A 22,490-nucleotide genomic window follows, 5' to 3' on the forward strand; every position below is an offset into this window, starting at 1 on the left:
GTCTTGATGGGCCCTGAGTGACTGAAGCAAATTCATCACGAGTAAATCAAAAGTGACTAGGAGATACATGTCAGTTACTTTGTGGGGTAGATATTGCTTAAAAAACTGGTCTTCAGGTGGCCTTACATTTTATTGCAATATATAAACTTTTACCAAGGATTTTGAAAGTTAATTACTGTAGCTACCTTTAAAACATTTCTGATTTTATATTTTGCTGTTTGGGATTTTTAGTAATATTTTTGCTATTAGTTGTATTACTGCAACGGTCTAAATCATGATTTTTGAAAATTTTAAATGCCCTTTTATACAAGTCACCTCATTTTACTAGATCTTTTGTTCAGTGGGATTTTGATATTCTTGAGGAACTTCTGGAACCAAACTCTACCAGATACCAAGGAACCTTTGGATTACTAATGTATTTCTTTAAAATAAATTTAAAATACAACAAAAAGGCCCTGACAATTGCTGAGAAAATTTTGCTATACTACTACTACTACTATTACTAATAATAGGTATGAAAGTGAAAACATGGAGTAATAACAATTTCTGGTCATCCTGACCTTCAAACTCTTGTGTTATAAAGGGAGACAAATGGCCTTTTCTGAAAATCTGGATCCCAGCTACAAATCTTCTAAACATTTGATGCTTACGTAATGATACTCATTGGAGTGATCTCATTGATTTTTGTCAGTAAGCTGTTTGCAGAATTGGGCTGGATATGTTTGAAACCTTTCACAGACACTGATCAATGCTATAGTCTTAATTACTACGTCTTGCTATTGAACCGTAACAGGTTGGTCTAAATGGAGTGTAATTACTTCAAAGTGTGGTAGCTAGATTAGTTATTCAGATGGAATGCTGCTTTTACTCAGCTTTCATTCAAATCTTAGCTGCCAGTAATATTTCACGTAGGTTTCAAATGCTGATACACATTTTATTTTCTCCTTTCTATCTTGTCTTTTGTTGACTTCCTACAATCATGGTTTCAGACCTTGGGACATTTCCTTTTCATGACAGCTGGAGCAGTGGTTCTCAACCTGTGGGTCCCAAGATGTTTTGCCCTTCAACTCCCAGAAATCCTAACAGCTGGTAAACTGGCCAGGGTTTCTGGGAGTTGTAGGCAAAACACCTGGGGATCCACAGGTTGAGAATCATTGAGCTAGAGCAACTATTAGTTCATGGGACTTCCCTGTGGATTTGTAATAACTGGCCAAATTAAGGGAGAAAAGGGAGATACGATTCTTTACAATGAATAACATAGAAATGAAATGGGGATAAGTTTGACACTTAAATGTAAATGAGATGATACCAAAGTCTGTGTTAGGAAATCTCAGACTGCAGATCAGAGGAGTCACAATTCTGAATGTATATGATCTTAATGTGTGTATTTTGTCTGGCACCTTAGTATTCTTTGGTATGAAAAGTATATTATTGTTGGGTTGTTGTATGTCTTTCGGGCTGTGTGGCCATGTTCCAGAAGTATTCTCTCCTGACGTTTCGCCCACATCTATGGCAGGCATCCTCAGAGGTTGTGTGGTATGGATAAACTAAGTAAGGAAAGGAAAGAATATATATCTGTGTAGAGTCCAAGGTGTGGCAAGAGTCCTTTGTCACTGGGAGCCAGCATTAATGTTTCAGTTAATCACCGTAATTAGCATTGGAAATGTTTTGTCCCTTGCCTGAGGTCATCCTTTGTTCAGTCAAGCCCTCAGAATGTTGGTTCCCATCTATTGTTTTGATTTTGGAGTTTTTATATTATTGTTGTTGTTATTCTATCATTCCTGTAAGGAATTTAAGGCATGCACGCATGATTTGCCTTATCAATTTTACCAGCAAAGTTAACACCTGGCTTTTCACCTGAACATTCAAGGCCCAATGAGATCATATTTGGTTTCCAGTCAATCATTTGCTGGTTTTACTTGTTGGGTTTTATGGACCTTATTCATCGACTGCATTTCAAAGAAAAAAAGGAAAAAAAAATAACTGAGTAGTTATAAAGAATCACTTTTAAAAATATCTCTAATCATATTACGATGCTGCTAGCATTAACAATAGAATGCTGGGAAAATAAGATTGCAGGACATAAGCCTCAGATGTCAACTTGTCAACATGTTACATTTAAAGTAATTATTAAAACCATTATGCCATCAAGTCATGTAGTTTAGTGATGCCAAAGATAGCAATGTGGTTTAATTGCTCACCACTTCTCAGAGACGGGGAGGGAGAAGAGAGGTGAGGAGGGGGAACCTCTTGCTCTGCAAGTTATTCTCAGAGTTATTTTCCCCACCCTGTCAAAATGTGATGCAGAAATGCAAAATATATATTTTAATAAGCCACTTGCAAGAGCGAGAGCAAGAGCAGAAAATAAATATAATTTGTGCAATCAAATCATAGACTCTGTATATCTTACTGAGAATATACCTCCCTGCTTGCTGGAAAGTATATAATAAGGGGAGAGAGGGAGCTTCTAACACCAAAAGTGAAATGCATGTTGACATGGCTTTACAGTTTCAATCATGATATTAATGTTGTGATCACCCTGGGAAATTAAGATGTCTGAATATGAATGACTACATTCTAAAAAGTTAGAAATGTAATATGCCAAGTTCCTCTGTCCTATCACCGAAAAAGTAGTACTCCTCAGCCAAATTTCAAAGTAAACATTCTGGTGATACCTTTAATAGGTCAATCAGAAGGCACACAATTCATTGCACTGCCTTTTGGAATAGAGCTAGTGTGATACTGTGGTTTCAGTATGGGACTAATGGTGCAGCTACACTGTTGAATTAATGCAGTTTGGTACCATATTTACAATCATGTCTCAGGCTATGGGATCATGGGGCCTGTAGCTTTGCAAGTCATTTTGCTTGCTCTACTGAGGAGCATTGGTGCCTCTTGAAACTACATATCATAGGATCCCATAGCATCAAGCCGTGGCAGTAAAAGTGGTGTCAAACTGTATTAATTTGACAGTGTAGATCAGGCATGGGCAAACTTTTTTTGCCTTGAGGCCACATTGCAGGCTCAGCCAGAAGAGCCTGGCTGAGAGGGAGAAGGCATCCAGCTTTTTGACTCTGGAGACCAGGGTTTAATTCTTGCTCATCCAAGGAAACCCATTAGGTGACTTTGGACTTATCTGACACTCAGGAGGAAAGCAAAATCACCCCCCCCCCAAACAAATTGTGCCCAGAAAATCCTGTGATCTGCCTGCTTTAAGGTCACCATAAATTGGAAAAGAAATCAAGGTTATGAGACCCTTTGGCTTCTTCATTGGGCAAAGATGGTTTTAAAATATCATAATGGGATAGAAAAAGTGTCATCACTTTTTTGCTTCAGATATTATGGAAAGGGGCCTCTGCAAATAGAAATTTAGACCATTCCTCTGCCCAAAATGCTATGGGATAATTGAGAATAAAAACAATAAAAGAAAGCCATGACATTTTCTTTCTCTGTTTGCCAACCACAAAGCACACTCCATTTCAAATCCAGCTGTGTCTCTTTCTTCTATGAGGCCACAGGCCCTTATGTTGGCAGAGTACTGCTGTCATTTCAGAAACAATCAAATTTGGCTCCTCTTGAAATGCTTTGCCTGTTACAACACTTAATTTTATATCCAAACCTAACAGCATGGGGCCATCCTGTCCCTTTCTTCCTCTGAATGATTTTTTAAAAACTGTCTTTGTCTGATGAAGGAGCTAGTGGGCTTTGAAAGCTAGCATGGTTCATTTTGCATCTTCTAGCTGACTCAGTAAAGGTATCATAAATGTGTAGATCTGGATTTTATGCTATTTTTTTCATGTCAGGAGCAACCGGAGTTGCCTCTGGAGTGAGAGAATTGGCCGTCTGCAAGGATGTTGCCCAGGGGACGCCTGGATATTTTGATGTTTTACCATCCTTGTGGGAGGCGTCTCTCATGTCCCCGCTTGGAGCTGGAGCTGATAGAGGGAGCTCATCCGCACTCTCCCCAGGTGGGATTCGAACCTGGCAGCTTTTAGGTCATCAACCCAATCTTCAAGTCACGAAGCTTTTATCCCCTTGGCCACCGGAGGCTCATCCATGGAAACTCTTTATGATAACATGGTTATCCCCTTCACAGTCTTTCTTCCACTCATTACAGCAACTTTTGTGTATGATTAGAATTAGAATCTAGAGCAGTGATCCCCAAACTCTAATCTTCCATGTGTTTTAGACTTCAGCTCCCAGAAATCTTGGCTACTTTGGCTAATGATCAAGGAGTTGAAATCCAAAACATCTGGAAGAACAAAGTTTGGAAACAATGAGCTAAGGACCTTCCAGACAGGCCCTATATCCCATGATCTGATCCCAGGATTTCCACTAAACTAAATTATATGAGTCCACACTCCCAGATGATCTGGGTAAATAGAATATCTGAGATCAGGGTTTTGTTTTGTTTTTTTTGTTTTTTTGCTTACTCACAGATAGATGTTGAACTGGGTCTCAGCAATGTATAAGGAAGAGCTCAAGTATTGCATGATCACAGCATATTCCATCATTATATCTAACCCATTTCTACAGCTCAGTGCTTTTGGGATTCCATGGTGTTCTTTTTGTTTCCATTTAAAGAAGAATTTTGCCATATATATTAATGTATAAGCTGACCCCATGTATAAGTTGAAACCAGTGTTTCTCAAACTGTGCTCCTCCAGATGTTTTTGACTTCAGCTCCCATGATTCCTAACAGCTGGTAAGCTGTTAGGGATCATGGGAACTGAAGTCCAGAACAAATGGAGGAGTGCAGGTTGAGAAACTCTGGCATAGGAAACTCAAACAGGAAGGTACTGTATATACTCATGTATAGCTCAAGAAAATTTAGTTTAAAAATTGACACCAAAAGCTATGCTAATTGTTGCATGGAGAACCAATATATCTGCATAATGGTCCACCATTTTGAATTTTCAAAATACTGAAGTCTTTATGTTTGAACCATTGATTCCTAGAAAATATAAAAAGCAACAACCTAGTGAAGTTAGAATTAAGTCTTTTTTCAGAAGACCACTGTCTTGGCTGTTAACTCTAGGTATGGTTGTATATTTATCTATGGGTATTTCAGTGAAGGATTTATTAAAAAAAAGTTAATGTGTTGGTGCTTTCTTACCGAACATAATATATTGGCATTACCCTTATTCACCAACAGGAGAAAAAGAGTAAAACATTGTTATTGAAGTATAGTCAGCCCTTCATTTCCATGGATTCTACATCCACGGATTCAACCATGGATCCATGTCTTGAAAAAATCCCCCTCAAAAACTTTTTTCCAAACAGTTATTACAACGAATAAAAATGGTATGCTAAAACTGCAGTTTTAATGTTGTTGTCAGTAGTGGGAGCAATCAGTAAAGAAGCCAGGCAGAGTGAACATGTGTTGCAGTGAGCCTGGCATTGGCACTGGGTTCTGAATGTCGATGCTGTCATTTATTTGTCATTATTTGATTTCACCTCATGTGTGGTAGTTATGAATCAGCTTTTATGTGGTAGATAGAAATCAAAGAAAAAGAAGCTGACATGCAATGACAGGTCTTTTAAATTTTGATTGGAAACCAGTGATTTGGAAGGCAGCGCAAAGGTGCCAGGAGTCAATCCAACGTGTAAACTTAAATGAAGAAAGAGTGACACTTTTCTCTTCCTTTTTTCAAACATATGCATCAGCTGAGTCGCTGATTGTCAGTAAATAAGTTTAATTGAGCATGGCTTAGAACTTGATGTGAAGTCTTGCCTATGAGAAAGTTGCACTAAGATAGATGTGAAAGACTTCATCTTCCCTCTCCCTTGGAAAAACATTTTTCCCCTCCTTAAATGGCTTTTGGCAATTTGTTCATTGTTGACACGACTTTTTCATTTCTTTTGAAGTTCTGAAACATGCTGTTGATTACAAAAATAAGTAAAACCCAATGAAAGAAGTGGCAGACATGTTAAGTGTGTTGTCATCTCCACCCCCGACAATGTAAAAATCCTTGCAACTTTCTTCCCTGTTTGTGACACAATTTTCTTTTTAAAGAGCACACACAATTGTAATGCACATGGTGGTTGAGTCAGAGCTTTCTACTGACATATTTTCTTCTAACAACAATAGAAAGTATAACTGTATATTTGTTACGATTTGAGTCTCCTATCTAGCTCTTGTAATGCACAACTAATCCTGCACAAACACTGTTGTCCATGTTTAGGAATGCTTGCTCCCACACTTTTAAGAAATGTTGTACAACTATTCAGAGTGGCTCAGATGTTCATCATGCTATAAACTTCATACTTGGAAAGTTGCTTTTGTGTCCTACTCCCTTTTGCCAATTTAAAAATATGGTTTCATTAGAAGTGGGTTGTAATAATTTTATTTAAAATCACATTTGTTTTCAAAGATCAAACTGTTTAAATTAAAAACCATACTCTTTCCCCACACTCCTCTCTCCCCTAATCTGAAAGACACATCTTTAAAGCCTCTAAAGCCATTAGGGCCCCCAAGGGGATGTATAGGCTCTCTCCCTCTCTCCCTCCCCCCCCCCTTACTTGTATCATTTTTTTCATCACCATAGCAATTGCCTCAGAGCTCCAAAGAGCTCCTGGTTATCACTCAAGCCTTTGCCAATGTCATCAAACATACCGGTGCAGCTTGGAGAGAGGAGGGAGATCACCCCTCTAATTTCCCCTGGATTTGTCCCCATTGAATGTTCTAGACGCCATCCCACTACTGCATCAGGAAAAAAGCAGGAAGTATAGCCAGCCACCCTCGGTGCCAATTCAGAGTAATGCTGTCAGCCTCACAGTAAGGTGTCTATGTAAATGGATCCCAAAATGTTTTTTAGATACATAAGTGACTTCTTATCCAGAGTATGTTACCCAATTAAACAATGAAGTGTTGTAGTAATACATTTTATTTTTGCTTCTTACCTGCCCTTAACCTTAGAAGAGCTTTCTCAGACATCCAAGGAGGCTTTTATCCATTTTTTTTGTGGCTCCTCATCATTTTGCTATAGATGGTACCCTTCTGAAATTTTCTCTCATGATGTTCTTAGCTTTGGCCCAGAATCTGATTCCAAGTTTTTAGTACATACCTGTCTTTTACCTTGTCTTTAAATTCTGCAGGAATGTTTTTAAAATTGTATTTTGGCATTATAACCAAGTTAGTGCACTTTAGCTTACTCTAATTCTTTTTACTAGCAATTCATGGTCTGTGCCACAATCTGCCCCTGATCTTGAATTTAATTTTTTCACCCTCCATTTCTAATTTTGTAATATATATGACTAGCACACATAACTGGCATTTCTTTAATCACTTCTTTTTCTTTCTCTTTCTTTTCTTCCCTTCTACTCATACTTTTTCCCCTTTCCTTTTCCTCATTTCTCCTTCCCTTCCTTCCTTCCCTCCATCCCTCTTCTTTTCATTATTTCCCTTCTTTCTTTCTTCCTTCCTTCCTTCCTTCCTTCCTTCCTTCCTTCCTTCCTTCCTTCCTTCCTTCCTTCCTTCCCCATTCCCCTCATATACATGTCACCTTTCTTTCGCAGTGACATCACAAAGGTCCACTTCACCTAGCAACAGCTTGTGGTACAAGCAGACATACATGCATACATACATATACACACACACACTTTTATATAAATAGATTTCTGCATTGGCTATCCAATGATGTCCATGTATAAATTCATGGCTTTCCTTTTCTCCTACATGGAAGATTAAAAGCCTCTACATTAAGCAGATTCCTTTAATTTCTATCAGGAAATAATAATATCAGCAGCAATGTGCTGCATTCCCATTCCCATCCTTCTTGGGCCTCATAGCCAAAGTATACTAAACCTGTTACAGATTTTGCAACCTGAATGCATGGAAATTATAAAGATACAGTCAGTCTTTCCATGGGGCACATTTACCAAATCTCTTCTCAAAGCTTTGTAAGAATGCATGCCGGAAGCTGATAACTTAGTCAATTACTTGTTTGAAATGTATCATGTGAGCAGAGGCAATTGAGAAGAACATGTAGAGTGCAGCTCCATTATTAAAGTCTTGCTATGTGTGTTTGTTATTGTCAGCAGCCACTTGGTAGGCTGACATTCTGTTGAGGAACAAAATTAAAATGGAGATCTGTGGCGAAGCGATAAATTGCTCGCTGAAGGAAACAATTTAGTGCTCATTGAAAGTCCATAAAAAAGACACAGCAAACTTGTGAATGCTAACTTGTCTCTTAGATTTACCCACATACTTTAGTCACCTGTACTCATCTTTTCAGTGTGAAATCCATTCAGCTTAAAACATAAGAATATTCCATCTCCCCCTTTTGTTACGAGTTGTATATAATATGCTCTTTCAAGGGGATTCAGAAAAATAACTTTCTCAAATTAGTAATTAAAATGCATCTATTATATTAAGATATTTGTCCAAGGATCGCAGGGCAGCATAAACATTTGAAAAAATATTCAAGAATTTAACAAGCAGAACAAGGCAGTTTCATTTTCCCCCTAAAACAGTTTATGAAAAATTAAAACCTTGTACATTTGTAGATTTGATTGAAAAGTACCAGAATGGTATCAAAGCTTCTGCAGTTTGTATATTCTACAAGGGTGCCACAACTGAAAAGGCTTCCTGGTTTACCTTCAGAAAATGAAGGCTGAAGGGTGCTGATTTGAGTGTTGATTTTTAGTACTGGCCTTTGCTTCTTAGCTATACTTTCATGTATTGATACACTTCTCCAAAATACATGGTAGTCTCTTGAGTAATTTATAAAACCTATCAACATATGACACTTCTACATATTTAATATGTATTATCCTATTAGTTAGCACCAGAATATGAAGCTTGCAGCATAGTAGCATTGGCAGCATTGCTGGTAATTAATGGTACATGGTGTTTATGATGGCTGATTTTCTTTCACAATATATTATGAGTGTTGTAGAAGCTGTCTTTGGAGTAATATGGACACAGGAGGAAATTGTCTTGACTTCAGGCTAAATGAGGGGTCTTGCTGACACTGCCCAACCTGAGCTGCATCATGTATGAATCTGTTACAGCCATGAGACCCTTTCACACTATGTAATTATATCACTATGATTATATTTTAATGTCTATGGTTCCATCCTGTGCAATAATATGTTTTACAGTTTAGAAAGAAGTATATAGACTCCTCAGAGAAAGCTCTCCTGTTGTATCTGAACAAACAACAAATCCCAGGAATCCACAGTACATAGCCATGGAAGTTAAAATAAAATCACAATGCTATATTTGTGCAGTATGAGTGGGCCCTGGTATCAGAACATTGGGTCAGGTATAAACTATCTATATGTGGAGAATCACCATGATCTCCATTTTCCATCTAGGAGCAAACAAAGGAAATAGTCAAACTACTGCATGCTGCATTCATCTCTCTCACACACAACTCAGGGCAGTTCCAGACAACACTTTAATGAGAGTCCAATAGGATTTTAAAAACCTGATTGGACTCACATTGAAGTCCGCACAACACATGCTTTTCTTGGAGGAAGGGGGCAGTGTCCAAATGCCCTACCAAGCTTTCCAGCAGGGCATCAAAACACAAAAGAAAACTCCTAAAAAAAACTTTTAAAAAGCAAAATAACTCACTAGGCCTCCATTTTCCCTTTTCCTGTCCTCTTCTGGGTCGTACCAATGACATGTCTGGAAAAGGGTGGGCCAGGAGCTATCCCCCCCCCTTTTCCAGGTGTGTCATTGGTGCAACCCAGAAGAAGGCCGAAGAAGGGGAAATAAAGGACTGGTGAGTTATTTTGCTTTTTAAAAGGCTTTTAAGGGGTTTTGGGAGGGGGTGGGGGCTGTCTTGGTTTTTTTGGTCTCCAGCAGCTCAAAAATCCCAAGACAGCTGTGTGGATTGGGACCGGAAGTTGCGTGTCACAATCCCTGAGCACAATCACACAGCCCCTGCAACTGAAAAACAGTTCTTTTGAAAGACCCGCGTCTTTCCAGCTAACAAAAACCATTTGCGTTTACCTAAGGCATTGTCTGGACACCCCTCTTAAAGAAGCGGGAGCTCCCGCTTCTAAGGGGCTGTCTGGATGGGCCCTCAGTCTGGCCATGAGGTGGAAAAAACTTTTATACTAAGGGATGGAACCTGAGAAACATAAATCTACATCATAATGAGATGGGAGGAGAATATAGAAAGAAAGGCAGGCAACAAATATACAGAGGAGGTAATGCAGAAGGGGTCTCCTATAGCTGACCTCACCCCTGCCTATCTATTGATGAGGACTATAAATTTGTGCAGGATTTGATTGATCTCCAATACTGATTGCTTTGGAACAGTGGAAGCAATACAAACATTAGAGCCATATCTCCTGCACCATTAGTAATGGTTATGTGTTTCTTCTAGAAAATGGGCAAATGCTAACTGCTGAAGAACAAAAGACAAAGCTATGATTGTATGTCCTATTGTTGGCTTCCCATAAGTTTCTGGCTGGCCAGTGTGGGAAAACAGGTTATTGGACTAGATAGTGCAGTCTAATCCAGGAAGGTTTGCCTTACGATGTTATGGAAACATTGAAAGAGTCTGTAGTCTGTCCTCTTTGAACAGCTTTGCTAAAAATGGTAATTCCTCTGTATGCTCGAGTATTACCAGTATCTCCTACATACTGACTTAAGAGGAACACTGAGGAGTTAATGCTTGTATAGCTATAGACAAATATCTTTTATTTCCATAGAATGTTCCTCACTCTCATTTGTATCACTTATTGAGTCTTATGTTGCTGTAGCAGTTTTATAGGACATGATTTTTAGCTTCAAACAGCTCTTTAAATGCACATTAAAATAATTTACATTTCTTTGCCCTAATACCTTCCCATCTCTAATTTTAATTTAGTACACACACTTCTTCAGAGACCATGGTTTAATCTTATTGCATAAGAATAATTTTTACATTTTTCCCTCCTGTAAATGTGAGTGTATATATGTAGGAGGGAGAGGGGGCTGAGGCTTTGTGGATGTAGTTATGGTGCCATAAACAAATTGATTAGAACCAGAAATGAAATTGCCAGGGGACGAAAGTGTGTATTTATTGGAAAAGGCAGAATGTGCCTGCTTGCAAATATTTAACCAATTTGAAACAGAAACTGTTGCGAGAAAAAGCTTTTTGCAAGATAAATGAATTCCAACGTCCTCATTATCTTCAAAGATTGAACATGAAGGGTCAGCTACGAAAGCTTCATCTTAGGTAAATTTTACCCCATGAGATGCCATTTAACATAGAACAAGGCTTTAACCCTCAATAAAGGGCAGTGACAATGATCAATTGAAGATAGATGTCTGCAATATGATGCTATTTAAAGAGGATGCAGGTTCTTTTTATGGTCATGATCATAACAGTGCAAGAGATCCAGAACATTCATGTGAAGGTTTCACTTACAACATGACACATCCCAGACCCCTGCAATTGCATGCCTCCCTCCTAATAGCAATACAGCATGCAGTTAAGGCTACAATACCAGGGAAGCATTTGGATGGATAGATCTTGCTAATCTTATCTTTGAATTGGGTGTATTTCTATCCTGCTTTTTCTTTTTGAAAGCTTAGTGCACCTTATGCAAGGACCCTACTGGTTTTCCACCCAGCAATGGTGCAGCTTCCAATGTCCCTAGGCCATTTACTGGAGGTGAGAAAGTTGTTTGTTCATTTTGTTTTTATACTTTCTGTGGAAATAATTACATTTTCTATAGACAAATTAACATTTTTTCATTGAAGCATTATTTTCCAAGCAGAAAATGCTGTTTTCTGCACAAACTACTAGTATGTATGAATTTTGCACCGAATAAGCCCCAAATTGTGAATAGCCTTCAGAAACTGTGGTTTTCACAGACTTTCTTGAAGTTGGAAGAAAATTGCAGAAATTACTCATTTCTTCCATCAAGAGGAAGTTATCAAAGAATTACATCCCTAACCAGGAGAAGGCCTCTTCTAACCAGAAGGTGGAAAGAGGCAGATAGGATAAAGGGTCCAGTGAGAGTCAGATACAGCTAATAGACCTGCCTTGGAGCCACATGAAGCATTATAGTCAAGTCTTGGAAGCAGAAATGTCAACCTGATCCCCTCGTCCTTTCTGTTGGTCCCTTTCAGACATCAGCAGAAAGGCCCAAGTCAGCCAGAAACTCACTTGAAGCTTCATGGCTGGGTCAGAGGTGCTCTGCTACAGAGGAGGTGAGATGTGGGCCATCCCAGAGTAGCAGAGGTGTTCCCATATGTAGACAAAAGCCCTAGATTCGGCACAAACATGCCAGATCTGGGACTGCTCCAGGGCATATTTACAAGACCCAAAGACCTCAATGGTGGAGCAGGTGGAGGATAACATGGTACATGTTACAACAGCTGTGAAGGCGGAAGAAGGCTGCAACAGACTGAGAAGCCACTCTCGTTGTGTTAATCACACCACTACTGGGACCTCACTCTGTGAAGACTGTTTGTTGACCGGCTGTGCACCAACCTCCACACATTTTTAAAAATCACACACAGGCGTCTTCCAAGAAAATGGAGTACCATCATCCTCGAACTATGAGAGATTGCCTAAGATAAGATAAGATTTACAAGAAATTCAAATGTGTAGATGAATTCTAAATTCTTTTTTTTGGGGGGGGGGGGAATTGAATGGGCTGGTGTTACTACTACGAGTGGTGACAGCAGTAGCTGGGTAGTCTGTTTGAGCACTATTTGCAGCTTTCATATTGTCTTGAACACTGGCTGTCCCAAGCTGTTATCTGAGGAATTAAGGGGTGCAGTTCCCACCAAAATAAATGAATAAATACATCTGGAAGATAATATAATAATGTATTTTAAGACATTTTTATGAGCCTCCCATGAATTTAAGGGGGAAATATGTGCTACAGTGATTTATAGGCTTTTATACCAGGTATCCCTTATATATGAATCAAGCATTAGGGAGAAATGGAAGAATTCAGCAACTCTAGAAGCAAAGTTGTATAGGTCAATCGAAGATGTCAGCATTGATTTTTCTCACTGACCTTTGGTTCTGGCTGTTGTTTGGAAGACGATTTAGTCTGTAACAAAGACACCACAGAATAAACTGCTGAGTCAGAATACTAACATGAAATGTTCACAGTGAGTATGTTCTTCATATCTATGGCAATGAGAGAGAAAAAACCCTCAAGCAACAGGAATATGATTACTGTGCAGCCAAGAAAACACTGTTTTAATTAACAAGCTGCCCATGAGAACTGCAATAATTTTAGACAGAGTTCAGTCAATTCTTACTTTTTCCTGCATAAGAAACTGTCCAAATGGACTTAAAATCTGATAATGTGCAAAATAATATTTGAAACTAATGTATCAACTTCAACACAAACAAGCTAACAAAATTAAAATACTGGGATGGAATTTCACTTCTACTCTTTTGGGCCATGTTTATAGTTAAGTGATGGGAGAGAAAAAAGTGAATGAAGCCATTTCTATTGGTTACAAATTTCACAACATTGAGGGATGTGTGTGAATTTCACATAGGTGCTGATGACACATTCAGTGAAATGCGGTACCTTTCCCAAGTGGGAAAGACACACACAATTCCACTGCAGTCTCAATCCCAAACATTAGTTTATACTTCCAGTTCTGTAAAAGCATGGGAAAATAAAGAAAGTTGAGGTTATAATGGATTAATTTTTATTTAGCTTGGTCCATGTTGAAGATGCATATTTATTTTGGAAACTACTGGTATACAAAGAGGATAAGGAAAAGATGACCAGTGCTGTAGTATTATTGTTTTACATAGAACAGCCATGCTAAAACCATCCTTTGATGTAATAGTCTATGAATTTAAAATACAATTTTACTTGTTTTCTACACAACAACATATAGATTTTTGAGATAGTCAATTCTGTGTGACAAGTAGAGTATTAGTACTCTTGGACAATAAACTAAAATATGATTCTTAAAGTATGTTCAAAATCCCCCTTATGCTTTCCAAGAAAAACAAAATAACAATCTCTACTAGATTTAACAAGAATGTCTCTGTACAATTATTTAAGGCCTGTCCAATTGGGAAATGTCTTTTCAGTGATTTGATCTTTAACTACTTGTGGCATGTAACTTCATAACATATCAAGGAAGACTAGTAGAGAAACTCCCTAAAGCTATAAAAGGACAGAAGAAAGATGGTAAATTTCCCTGAAAAGGCTTAATGGACTGGAAATGCATGGTGCAAGACTGGGAAGAGAGAAACATATGTGAAAGAAAAATCAAGCTTCGTTCTTGGATTTCATTCAGCATCTGTTTGAATAAATATAATTTTAAATTCTAAATTACTTTATTCAGAAAAGATATTTACTTTCATTCAGGATACATTTTTGGAATACCTCAATAGAGGTGTGTGTTGTATGTGTGCACAGTTATGTATATATATATATATATATATATATATATATATATATATATATATATACACACACACACACACACACACACACACACACATGAAGCACTTACAGTATATGTTTATGAAAGAAAATCAGTTTGTCTCTCGTAAAGAAGCTCAAGATGAATGAAAAACATATCTTAAGTATACATAATAATGATTGGCTGCCTCATGTTTGCCATTAAAAATTCAATTCCAGAAAATATGCTTTAAAAGAAAATGGAAATAGAGAAAAATGAAGTGGGGATATGACATTGTTTGAAAAGTCAAAGGAATAGATCACCTGTTTACAACGGGCAAATGAACAAAATCATCCCATGTTTTATACTAATAATCAAATTAGATGTTAAAGGAATATGTATTTCTAAAGATTAACTTTAATCATGCTTTGACTGAGAATCAGACTTGCAAATTAATCTCATATTTAACTTCTAATGACTAATCATAAGACAAAGCACACAAATGTAAGGTATCTAGGTAGGGAAAATTAGGTGCTATGCCAGCCACACATCTTTCACTACTTGAAGGAACACAGTATTTAAAATGGAAATCATCTAATTTGGTCTCAAGAAGTCCCATTTATTTGAATGGGTACCTTGGTATGCATTCAGTCTGCCATCTGAATCGATGGTCTTTGAAAATTCTAGATTTCTAGTAAAAAGGATAATGACTTATTTATAAATATATCACACGTGACCACATTGACTCTATTTGGCATTTGTGTTCTTAAAAAGATATCTCTTTTAATTTTATCATTGCACATGACTGGCACAACTATCTTAATAGAAAAGCACACAGTCAATGGGTTAATGCTTGCAAATTTGAAAAATGTGTGCAGGAATGCAGAGAGCGGGTTTTGGTTTTTTAAAATGCAAATACACCCTCACACAAACTTATTTGTACTTCAAGAAACTAATTATTAGGGTTGTGCAATTCAGCACAAAAGCATGCCGTTTTTGGTTCCATCTTTGGCTAATCCCTCATTATGTTTACTGAGAAGTTGCTGAAAAAGGAGGGGATGCCATTTTCATTCAGGAGATATTTGGCCCATTGACTACAATGGGAAAATTTAGAGGTTTATTTCTCAGTACTTTTTAGGCCTATTTACATGAAACCTACCTCAGTTGTAGACCACATTTACAAATGTAGGCCTGCCATTTTTCATAACCATTCGCCAATCTAGTGATTTTTTTGAATTGCTTAAAGTTTTTACCATAACATTTTTAAAAATAAGACAAACCACAAGAGAGGGTTGTGAGAATAGTAGTTGCCGGTTATGTCCATTCTCAGCCAGTCATAGCATAGACTCAACCAGAAAAGAGAAAAGAGAAAAGAGAGAAAAACTTCAACTCCCATCATGCCCCGGGAGGAGCTCAGAGGCTTTTCAATGCCTACCCCATGCAAGTGCTGCTGGGAAAACAGGTTTCCAGCAGTGATCTCTGGAGAAGGGGCCTATGGACATTTTTCAGAAGAAATTGAGGATATTGCCAAGGGAAGAAAAGAGACACTGCCTCAGGTAAAAAAAAAAACCCATAATCTCCAGGAGCCCCCACAGCAGGCCTATGCTTCAGGTAGAGTGCATTTAAATCCATAATTTCCAGTAGGAGAAAGATCTGGCTAGTGGCTACTGTTGATTTGTTCTGACTGGCCTTCTGGCTCCCCGCCCTTCCTGTTTTTGGTGATTTAGCAACCAAATAACTGAATTTTCTGAATCAATTCCAATCCAACCAAATATGTGCACAACCCTACTAATTATATACAAAATAAAAATACAGAAGAAAATAAGTCAGAAATATGCCCAAGTACAGCTCTAAGATGTTTTAAGGTAGAGATGTAGGTTCTTGGAGTGCTTTTCCCATCTTGCTACTGCTCATGTTTGGTAGAAAGAGGAATGAGAAAGCTGTTCATCGCTTACTTGTGGAACCTTCAAACAGAAGGGAAGTTCTTGAGACACTAGCAACAAAGAATAGCCTGGGTCTTCGTATTAAATATTGTATGCTGGCTCTCATGTGTGTTGTGCACCCAGATGGGTTGAATTTGAGCAAAGAAAGTCCTAATTGGCCTTCTTAAAAATCTTCTGCATGATACCTTGATCTACCCTTCTGGAACTCCCATTGTCACCTTAAGATTATGCTGACTGTTTAAAAAAAGTTAGTTTTAATAGTAAATATTTCCAGTTTGAAGCACCAAATAATATTTAGTTACATTTTATGTTGCCATCTTTAAAAACAATGATGAGAATATGCTTACAAATGTGCAACCTAAAGTTATCTACTCAGGACTGTTACATATTCATTTCACAGGCCAACACACATTTTGTTTGCCCTGTTTCTGGGTAGATTTGACCTGCAAATTCCAAAAATGGCACCAGTTTTCCCCTATCAACTCAAGTTTTTGAAATATAGAACATATGCCATATATACCAGCCACCATCTGGTTGCCCATAGAAAATCATGATAACCACATTTAAGAAGCTAGAGCTGATGGGGTCTATCCAATGTCATTTCTGAATCAGAACCCCAAATAACTCCAGGAACAGGCCTAAAAACCGAGACACCAATAAATATTTTGGGGACTAGGCTATGTAATCTTTATATAATCACTTATTTAGAGGCTAAATTGGAATTTTGTTGATAAGAGTACAAAAGTGCCTGCCAGAGCTTGCTAATATCATCAGTAGTTGCATTTTCACATCTCTATGAAATAACATTATCCCTTTGATTTAGCTCTTCAGTTTTGTAGTAGCAAAAGCACACCATAAATAATAGATAATAACCACATCTCCATGCATAACAGCTTGGCTAACATTTAAAAACTTAATCAAGCTGTTTTATGAAGCAATTTTTATTCAAAGGTAATTCTGCAGTTGGAAATACTTTGGGTTATTTAGGACACACTAAGAACTGGGGACAAACACAAATTCCATTGTTAGTTTGATAGGAACGGGTTTAGTTCTAAAAATATTGGACTGAGTTTTTCCAGTGCAAGCCCTAAATTAACCCTTTGTTGGCCTACTTTTCAAGGAGCTTTTAAAATACGCAGTTTCTCTCTCCATCTCCCTTTGTACTAGGCATATTTTACTTGCCACAAACTGAGGTCAATGCACAAAAGTAGTTTTTATTATAGTAACTCTGCAGGTAGAGAGGAGAGAGCATTTTTGCTGTTCCCAGTAGACTGAAGCAAAGGCAAACTGCTGCAGCCTTTCTGAGCTTGTCTATTCCTCCTCGCTAATAACTGTTGCCATGTTGATCACACTGTGACGTTGCTTAGCCAGAAATGTCCCAGTTTTCATCATAGAGTGTATGCCATTGACCATGGTTGTTGAGACTATTGAAAGTGGCAGGCTAAATATCTGGCTGGTTAAGGATTTTCAACCCATTGCATATACAGGAGATATTAAATATTGAAAAGGCCTTTGTGATTTTGGGGCAACCCTATGCATTTGGGGGGAAAGAAAAAGGAGAAGATAATAGGCTGTGTCTATTTCAGGATTGCCTGTTCTGAGTGGTACCCCCTCAGCAGAGAACTGTCTCATCACTTTATATTTGACTGAGAGTTTGGAAATAATTAGTTACTTGTAACTATTTCCCCTTCGATATCAAGGGTATAATAACTACATCGCAGTACAATGGTGTCTATTAGAACAGATAAATTCCCAACTACAGACTTCTTGGATTACGCAATTGACAAATTACATAATAAGTTGTGGGCTCCCTGTCTCTGCGCCTTAAGTGATTAAGTAAAAAAGAGTGATATACAAAGAATTTTGGACACTGAAGCACAAAACGATATAGCCACTCTCAGTAAGGTTGCCAACCTAAAATGGCTGAGAAGATATAAACGTACTTTTCAAATTGCCAACTATATAAAAATGCAAATGCCAAAACATTTTAGGGAGGTATTCACTCAAGCTAAATTTGATCAGTTTGAGACAATGGTCAGATATGGGAGATTTAACAGCATCCCTTATAATGAATGGATTTGTATCTGCGGAGCACCTGAAATTGAGGATATAGTACACATATTATTTGATTGTAAATTGTAACAGAAGGTTACAAGAGAGACTTGTACCTTGGTTCATACATCAAACTGACAATTCATTGGGAATTCCACATCGGAACAACATATTTTATGTGTGGCCAAGTCCCAAAAATAACATAGAAAACAGCTTTGTTTTTAGCAAAGCAATATGTCTGAGAACCACATATATGGGGCTGATCAGGTTAAATTGTAAGGGTGATACGGAAACGTGATGTATATATTCAGTTTTATCATATCCGTTTACTGTATTGTTATAAGTGTTTTATTTAACTTACTATATGGTGTGTAAGCATGTTTTATCAAGCCTTTTTGATACTGTTATATGGCCTTAGGGCTAATCAATAAAGTATATTGCAATACAATGGTAACTTTAGGAAGGACACCTCAACTCCTATTAAACTGTAACTATAACTTTTTAGTTACTTTTGCAATTATGGGGATGTGGTCTCATTATATTGTGAGGAAAGGAATATTACATAGTTGAAGGCTTGCTTTCAGTGTGCATCTTTGTTCTGCTTGGTTGCAAGTGTTTTGTACCAAATGCCAACAAACTTGTGGAACTGAGGTGTTTTGCTTAAAAAGTAAGGTGTACCATTCTCTACTTTGGGAAATAGGAAATACGTATTAAAAATGTAACCACATGGGGTTAGAAATATAACTATTTTATTTTATTTGAAAACTCTTTTTAAAGCAGAGGCATTAAGAACTGGATCGACTGGGTTATAATCCCCATCCCAACTTCATTTTCAGAAAATGAAGTAAAAATCCTTCTCTCTCTCTCTTTCTGATAAATGTCACCACCAGTCTTATCAAAATGCTTTTTGCCTCCCTTGATGTGCCTCTGGCATTATGTCTGAAAAGAAATGGCTAAATTTGCTCTGCAATATATATTTAGCACAAGGTTAAGCAACTGAACCAGAGAGGTATTTGTCATCCTGCAACCACCCAGTGGACTACATTGGCCTTTTTTGACAACTGGTAACATGATGTCATTTTTGTTCAAATTTCAACTAATTTGGGAAGATTTGGTGGCTTTGGAGGGGACAGGTAGTTGAGGTCTGTTGAAGGAGACACAACATGTTTTTTAGTGGGCACCTTCCCTCTTCCTTGCCTTCCTGTTTTTTGTAAGACAGAGTTTGAGATTTGCAGAAAAATGAGGCCATCCTTTCCCCCGTCATTTGGCGACACCAAAGGCTGCTTCACTGGTATAGCTCATTACTTAGTCAGGCTTTCTATTGATGAGCCTTTTAATGACTGCTTCTAGGAAAGCTTTCCTAAGAAAGACTGTCTGTGACGATTTTTTGATAAAGGATGGTTTCAACATTTCAATAATAAATCTCTGTACATTACTGCAACTTACCAGTTTTTAAAAAACAATGTTCAATGCCACCAGTCTACATCCACCTTATTTGGGATTTAGTATCACATCATGTGCTTTTGCTGTTGTGCAAACTTTCAGTAAAATCCACAGGTAATTTAAGAAATACATTTAATTATGACATCAAATATGCATTGCCTTAAGCATGTTGATGGAATTCTGCTCATTCGAGAATTCTGTTACATTATTCAGACCCATATGTGTAAAAGAAAATTGGAACATTCTATCAATACTGGATTTTTGCCAAAATCCTCCATCCTAGAGCTGTTCTTCTCAAGCACAAGAAAATGTGCAATGAATTGCTGAACGAAACCTATGGTTGACTATCTCACAAATATGCCTTTAGCAGAAACAATACCAGGATTTGGCAATAATAGGCAAAAGTCAAAGCCTACGGCAATTTTAGGAAGGGTATTGCTGATCCCTGGGTCTTTTGTTACACCTTGAGCAATGCAAGGAAGGCCAAGAATGAGAATTTTGAAACAGCATCTTTTTTTGTTTTTATATCCCTGTAACTGTGTAGATTGAAGCCAGAAGAAGAAAGGAATTTAATAGGCAGCAATAGCAGCAAAGTGGAGGGTGGGAAATTTACTAAGGCAGAATTGTGCTATTTGGGGACATGTTGCCTGGGAGCCTTACAAAATGAGAAGTCACTGGTGTTCACAAATTATAGAGATGTCCATCTGCTTCTATATTACATGTCAATAGAGTAAGAATGTGATTCTTAACTAGTTTCACTTTCAAAGAAAGCAATGAGTATTTTAATAATATTTCCCATTGCAAAAACAAAAAACAACCCTGCACTGTTCGGAATCTGGAGTTTATTCTGCACAAAATATTGTAGGTATTTACAGGGGTATGTGCAGAAAACAGCATTTTCTGTGCAGAAATATTTTAGTGTCAAAACAGGAAGACAGAACACTGAATTATGAGTCGAATGTGGTGGCCACAATTTTATTATGTAATACAGTTGCCTCCTAGCAAACATGCAATGAATGACAGAGAAAAAATGAGAAGGAAGAGCTCTGTGGATTCTAGATCAATGCATGTGTGAGTAGATCAGGAAGTAATTTGGATCTAGTACACATGTGGCAGTTCTTGACAAAGTTTGCCAGTGTGTGAGATGAACCGAATAGGATATTAGAAGTAGGCCAGCCTGCAGACACACAGGTAACACATCTGAAGGAAACAGCATGTTCTCTGGAGAAAATGAAATACAGTAAAGTCTCACTTATCCAAGCTAAACGGGCCGGCAGAAGCTTGGATAAGCGAATATCTTGGATAATAAGGAGGGATTAAGGAAAAGCCTATTAAACATCAAATTAGGTTATGATTTTACAAATTAAGCACCAAAACATCATGTTATACAACAAATTTGACAGAGAAAATAGTTCAATACGCAGTAATGTTATGTTGTAATTACTGTATTTACGAATTTAGCACCAAAATATCACGATATATTGAAAACATTGACTACAAAAAGAACTTGGATAATCCAGAAGCTTGGATAAGCGAGGCTTGGATGAGTGAGACTCTACTGTACATATATTTGCACAAAATACTGTTTTCTGCACAAAAAAATACATCGGTAGTTTCTGAAAAGTCCCAAAAACTGCAAAGATTCTGATCAGTCTAAGATTCTGCTTGTCACGAGTTCCTGACTCTCATCAAACAGTTTTTTAAAAATAATTTTCTGAGCATTTTCTAAAATATTGTTTCTATCCATAGGCTAATATGTTTTATTCCACAATCAGTGCAATTTATAGATACAGAAATAGATCTGCAGCTACTCCCTAAATGTGTCTTTTATCCCAACCCCACTTTTTATTGCAGCCAGGACTCCTTTTTGTATTTAAAGAAAACTAATCCAGATTTAAGTTTGTTTTTGATTTGGTTCAAAATCATTTATAGAGGCAGAACTTTTAAGAGCAGCAGTAAGCTTTTGTTGTGCTTAAATATCTTTGGTTCAGTGTTGGGAAATGACAACTCCTTCTTAACAGTGTGTGACCACCACCTGTCAGCTTTTTGCAGAGTGATGAAGACAGAGATAGCTTTATCACTTGGCTGCTGAGGGTGAAGAGCAATCAAGAAGTGACAGGGCTGGTGTACACATTGGCAGCAGATGGAAATGAAAGTGATGTTGACCCAGGAGAGCAGACACCTGGTTTGCTTCCATAGTAGTCTTCAAAGCCCAGTATACAACCAGTGAAATCACAAAGTCCAGTAGTCTCTTGAGGACCATTGCACAGACATATCACAATGAGCATATGGACTTATAATACAAACCTCCCATTCTCTGCTAATTTTGCTAGCGCAAGCCATCACCAACAATTAATTAGCATGCAAACATGCCTTCTTCCAATTTCAATTGATTGTTTTTTAATTAGTTATATGATTGCTGATCTTACTCTTCCTCCAAAGGAGTACAATATAGGATCCTCCCTTTCCCACTTTAAACATCCCCAAATCCTGTGAAGTAAATTAGGATGGCAGAATATTATTGATCTAAGGTCACCTAGTGGGTTTAAATGTTCATTAGGGAAATTAATACGAGGCTCTTAAGCCCTACTCAAATATTAACCACTGTACTAATAGCTATTGAAAAGCTGTAGCTCAGTGGTAAAGCAAGTCTCCTGGATTCACTGAATCAAATGTCCAGGTTGAGATGGGACAAACTCCTGTCTAAAACC

General features: G+C 37.7%; 1 protein-coding gene across 1 annotated transcript in view; it reads left to right on the forward strand.

Annotated features, from left to right (window-relative positions):
• znf804a (zinc finger protein 804A) overlaps positions 1–22,490 on the forward strand; it is a 266,577-nt gene that overhangs the window by 178,005 nt on the left and 66,082 nt on the right. The window lies entirely within an intron of this gene.

This window comes from Anolis carolinensis, chromosome 1, assembly GCF_035594765.1.
Source record: "Anolis carolinensis isolate JA03-04 chromosome 1, rAnoCar3.1.pri, whole genome shotgun sequence".
NCBI classification, from domain to species: Eukaryota; Metazoa; Chordata; class Lepidosauria; order Squamata; family Dactyloidae; genus Anolis; species Anolis carolinensis.